This window comes from Suricata suricatta, chromosome 17 (genome assembly GCF_006229205.1).
Source record: "Suricata suricatta isolate VVHF042 chromosome 17, meerkat_22Aug2017_6uvM2_HiC, whole genome shotgun sequence".
NCBI classification, from domain to species: domain Eukaryota; kingdom Metazoa; phylum Chordata; class Mammalia; order Carnivora; family Herpestidae; genus Suricata; species Suricata suricatta.
Window position 1 is genome coordinate 37,537,647 of NC_043716.1, and position 6,000 is coordinate 37,543,646.

A 6,000-nucleotide genomic window follows, 5' to 3' on the forward strand; every position below is an offset into this window, starting at 1 on the left:
CCCATAGACTGTAAGGTATAGAAGAAGTTAAGGTTAGATTATACCCTTGTTCCTTACAATTATAACCAAAACCAAGGATGACATGATGCTTTACTTACAATAAGGGAAAGAAATCCAAGATTGGTATGCCTGATTGGCTCAGTTAGTTAAGCGTCCAACTTCAGCTCAGGTCATGATCTCACAGTTTGTGAGTTTGAGCCCCTGTCAGGCTCTGTGCTGACAGCTCGGAGCCTGGAACCTGCTTCAGATTCTGTGTCTCCCTCTCTCTCTGCCCCTCCCCCACTTCTATTCTGTCTGTCTGTCTGTCTCTTTCTCTCTCTCAAGAAAAAAAAAAAAAAGAAATCCAAGATTGTATAGGGCTGGAAGGCAGATGGACAGGTGGATAGAATAGGATTTCTTCTCCCCAGACATATGAACATTCTGTTGGGTTGTAGTGCAGTGAGCTTAGCTCCCTGTATGACCTTGAGCAAATTGCATCCCCTCTCTGGGCCTCAGTTTTCTCAAGTGTAAAGTGAGGAGACTGGGTTGCCTAGAAGACACCTAAACTCTGGCATCTGAAATTCTGAAGTGCAGGACTTTTTTTGTGGCATCTTGCCTATTGCTTAACCACTCCTTGTTTTTCCAAATCGCCAAACGGAAACATGAGAAGTCCTTGTTGAACTTTCCCTCTAGTCCAAAGGTTTTGGCTACACTCGTCATTGGCATCTGGAACCCATTTGCTTTTAGGGATATGGGCAATCTCTTGAACCAGGTAGGAAGGACTCTCAAGGGTATCTGAGCAGGGTGTTGGTAAGGAAGGTCAGGGCAACTTCAGTTTGAAATTATTCCAGAAGCTTCCTCCTGGAGCCCTTAGAGGCTTCTAAGAAAAGATAAATTCAGAGGCAGAAGACTTGTGTTCCAGTCTTGTCTCTGCTATAACTTACTATGTGACTTTGGGCAGGTCACTTCCTCCTTCTGGTTCTTGGCCACCCATCTGAAAAGTTATGGGATTGGACCACATAAGTTCCAGGCTCTCTTTTCAGGATATTCCTTGTTATTCTCAAGGATTTTCTTGGTTCTCCACTAGGCTGCCATAGAAAGTCCACAGGTATACTGGGAAGGACTAGAGAATTTTGTGGCCGATGCACTGTGTTGTTGGGGGTACAGGGATAAGGGGCTGTTACTGAATCCGGTCTCCTTAGTAGCCTCTGCTTGATAGTAAGTGGTGGTGCTCACTTCAAACCCTTTTCCTCCTCTCACTGTACTGCCAAGCCCTTCCAACTCTGGCTACGTAGACATGGCATGCTGTGGCCTGGGAGACTTCAGTTTCAGTTTCTTAGCTGGTCTTTGAGTGAGACAATGGGGATTCCCTAGTATTTTTGACACCGATTGTGAGCTTTCCCTTTACGTGTTAAGCATGCAGTCAGTGACTATTCACTGTGAACACACTCTGTATGGGAGGTCCAGGGTAGGAGGAACTCAGTATGACTTTCCAAGTCCCATCTCATCCTTGGAGATCCAGGTTGCCCTACCTCCACTGCCATTTCTTCTCTGAACTTCCAAAGCACTTTACTTTGGTGACACCCAAATTGGCATATGTGGCCATGGCATGTGAACTATTTTCTATTCTGGAATAGACTTTATGCTTCTTGAAAACAAAACTGTGCTGTGTACTTTCCTGGGTCATCTTTGCATTGCCTCAGACAGTGCTGTGATTTAAAAAAACAAAACCAACAACAGATTTTTTATGTAGTTTGGTGTAATTCAGTAACAGTTCAATAATGGGTCCTATGGGTGATATCCTCCATCACGGAGAATTCTGTCTCATTGCATTTGTTATAGAGTATGTGGTGCACATTCAGCAAGTGACTTGAAGCCAACTTCTTGACACCGCTGCTTCTTTCCCTCTGGAGAATCTTAAAAGTCGGAGCAGGGGCTCTAGAAGTGAAGCCCCTTACTGATGTTTGAGGGCTTATGTGAGAGAGCGCTATCATGTTCAAGCTGTGCCAAGGATGTGCTTAGTCTTATAAACTGAAGGAAAGGTTTTTGAGTTTATGGTCTCCATTTGGAGGGCCACGAATACTCCAAAGTGTTTGTACAAAGGACATGTCTGTAACAGAAGCAGACACAGAGTGCTTGTTTATATCTAGGGCATCTTAGGACCATTAGCTCTTTGGTCTTTTAAAGACTGCCTTACAGAAATGGAGGGTATTCAACACTGAATTCCTAATAAGTAGGTGCCCAATAAACATTTAATTGGTTGCTAAAGTGACTTTCCTAAGATGCCAGCACTTCCTGCACTTTTTCTTGGGAATTCCTTTCTCCTTTTAAATTTAATTTGTTGGGAGTTGACTGTAGATAGTGGTCTCAGCAGCAGCTTGGATAGGACCTGTATTGTGGCAGAGCAGAGAACACTTTGCTCCCAGGGAATAGACCCTGGGACATCTGTTTTGGTTCTTCAGTGACTTTGTTATTCATTTTACAAATACTTGACAAGCCCATTTGTGTCAGGCATGGCTCTGGACTCTACAAAGATGAACACCCATGGCCCCTGGCCTTTCCTAGCTTCCTTGGGGTGTAGTGGCTGTAGCAGTCAGCTGAAGCTGACAAAATGCCACACATTGGGTGGTTTAAACCATGGACATTTATTTCCTCACAGTTCTAGAGCCTGGAAGTCCTGGATCAGGGTCCAGGAGAGTCAGCCTCCCTTTCTGGCTTGCAGATGGCCACCTTCTCACTATGTCCTCATATGGCCTTTTCTCAGTATGTGCAGAGGGGTGGGAAGAGAGGGAGAGGGAGAGAGAGGGGGGAGGCGAGAGAGAGAGAGAGAGAGAGAGAGAGAAAGTGAGGCCTCTGATATCTCTTCTTATAAGCACATTAGTCCTATTGGATCAGTGCCCCACTCTTATGACCTTATTTAACCTTAATTACTGCCTTAGAGGTTTCATCTTCAAAGGCAGCCACTCTGGGAGTTAGGGCTTCAACATATGGGTTTTAGAGGGACACAACATTTATTCCATAACAGTGGGGAAGATGGAAAAATAAAGAAGCAGTTGCCCCTGAGCACTGAAAGTACAAAGTGTGCATCACAAGGTATACATTAAACTCAATGTGGGAAGAGGATGCAAATGGAAGGTAGCCAGGAATATGATTGTATTATTTTTTATACATTTATATTTAAATTTTTCAAAATATTTAAAAAATAATGGAAGACAAAATATAGTATAATGTAGTAGAAATGAATGGGGTGGGAGTGGAGCAAGCCCAAGAAGCCACCGGTGCACACAGGAAGGGAATCAGGAAGGTCACGAACAAAGTGCCATCTAAGAGGAGTCGGAGTGACCCAGGGGAAGGAAGGAAGTAGTGGTGAGTGGTCAGTAGCAAGTGCCAAGGCCAGAAGTGTTGCCCAGCAGACTTTTAACAGGTTGCTTACTTTCTCAGCATTTCTCAGTTTGGGAGTTCAGGACACAGGGAGAGCCATACTGTTTGACTTGGCCTTCTTGCAGTGGACACGTAGCCCGTGGGCCAGGTTTTTGGTCTTTGTCCCCTGAGCGATGGGCAGATTGTATTTGGCATATGAGACATCTTGTGCTTTTGCTGTGTCTTTGGACGTAGCTGTTGTGATGTGTCAACAGATGATGCGCAAAGCTTTCCCTAGCGTTGACTGTTCCTCGCTACTCTGCTTGTCCATTTGTCCATCCAGCCATTCATCAAACATCCATTAACCGAGCACCTACTCAGCCAGGTGTTGGGTCAAGTGGTAGGGCCTGAAGTTCCCATAAAACATAGTCAACTAATTAACCAAAGAGCATGCCAAATAATGGGAAATAATAGAGCTTCTGTATTTCTTTTTTTCTATTAAAATTTTTTAAAATATTTATTTATTTTTGAGAGAGAGATAGAGTACGAGTGGGGGAGGTGCAGAGAGAGAGGGAGACACAGAATCTGAAGCAGGCTCTAGGCTGTCAGCACAGAGCCCGATGCAGGGCTCGAACCCACGAGCGGTGAGATGATGACCTGAGCTGAAGTCAGGTGCTTAACTGACTGAGCCACCCAGGCACCCCAAGCTTCTATATTTCTAAGCACATTCCTATATCTTATCCATATAACCTCCAGGGTTGCTCTGTTTGCTAGGTTTCAATTTTCTGATCCAGGAAACTGAGACTTCAAAGTGAAAAAGTGACTTGACCTTTGACTCCAAGCTAAGGGGCTTTTCCCACTATGCCAGATGGACGGTAGGCATGACCTGAAGTACATGAAAGACAGGTCCTGGTTGTTCCCCTCTTTGCCTGGAAAAGATGCCCTTATACAAGGTTTCCTGTACCTTGTCCTGTTCTCTGAGAATGTACGCACTGCTTTTGGGGAAGTCCTGCTCATGAGCAAATGTTTCTAAGAAGGAGCAGGGAGCAGGATCTGGAAGAAACTTTCATAGTTATTCAGTTCAACCACCCACTGACGACTTGGTGGCCTAGAGGGTAAAGAATACCCTCGCTGAGTTGTTTCTGTAAAGTCCTGAACGTGGTCTTGCTGTTTCTTACCAATTCTTGGACCCACCTTGTATATTTTTCATGAACTCCTTTTTCTGAATCAATTGGTTAGGGTTGTGTTTTCCACCTAAGACTGCTAGAATGTGTGATGAGTGATATACCATTTAATGATCTGATCCATCAAGTCTTCTCAGGTGAAACAGAGTCCATGTACTAATTTTGCCAACAAAGCGGAAAAATACTGATTTCTCAAGATAAGCTTCTAAAGGCCTAGGTTAGATGAGCCAGTCTTCTCAGGTGTATTAAATAGGACACGCAGAATAGATGATATTGACTGAGTACAAGATCCAGGAGAAATTAAAATATACCAAAGGCATGTCTGAAAACAGTATTTAAAATCTGGATATTTCCTCTTAGTTGAACTCTCTCACAAACGTTAATAAAAACACATTTATCTTTGTCAAGCTGAGGTTTGAGCTGAAACATGAGACCACAAAACAAGGTGGGGAGAGTTCGGGAGGGGTAAAGACTGAGCAGGAGTGTGGCAGGAAAACACGGCCACTGTAGGCAACCCTGACGGGCAGCATAGTTGAAAGTTCCTGAGAGAGTGAATCTTAAGGGATCTTATCATCAGAAAAAATTTTTTCCTTTCTTTTTATATCTGTGAGATGATAAATGTTAATTGTGGCAATCATTTCACAATATGTGTAAATCACTTCATCATGCTGTATACCTTGAACTTAATACAGTGTTGTACGTCCATTATGCCTCAGTAAAAGTGGAAAAAATGTAAAAAAGAAAAAAATAAAAAGGAATCACTTAGCCTATCATGAACACACCCCCCACCCTCCATTACCATCAGAAAGAAAATGGCGAGTCTTGAAAAAGGCTAGAAAGAACAGAGATCTTCTCTAGAAGGTACCAGAAGAAAGCGCGCCCAGAGTCCCCTGGAGGGAGCCAGATCTGCAGAAACTCAGTCCTGCCTTTCCTGCAGCTGGAGTCCTGGTCAAAGTACCAATTTCCTGACTGTCTTCAGAGTGTCCTATGGCTTCCAGTCCCTTGGGGCAAGTAGATCAGGTCACAATCATATCTCTTATCCTTCCCCACAGTTCCAATCCCTGTTTTAGTTTAGTTTAGTTTAGTTAGTTAGGAACAATCTACTCCCACATGAAGCCAAGGAAAGTGGGCCTCCGTCAGTGTTGGTTAGTTATATTTAGGGCTCCAACCAGACAGGGACACCCCAAACTTGAGAAACATTCTGCTTTGAACTTACCTAGAATTGTGTAACTCAAAAATCTAAAGAAGCAGCTTTCTTAATTCCAGGATATGAGGTGTGTGTGTGTGTGTGTGTGTGTGTGTATGTGTGCGTGCGTGCGTATGTGTGTTGGTTGGTCAGTGTTACAGATTATATTTGGAGAGAGGCTACAATATTTTTAGGGTTTAGGGCCTTTGAAGGTCTTTATCAGGCTTTGAGCCACCATGAAGGGCAGAAGCAGCAGGTGCGAGGTGGGGAGCTGTCAGGCTGCAGGAGGAA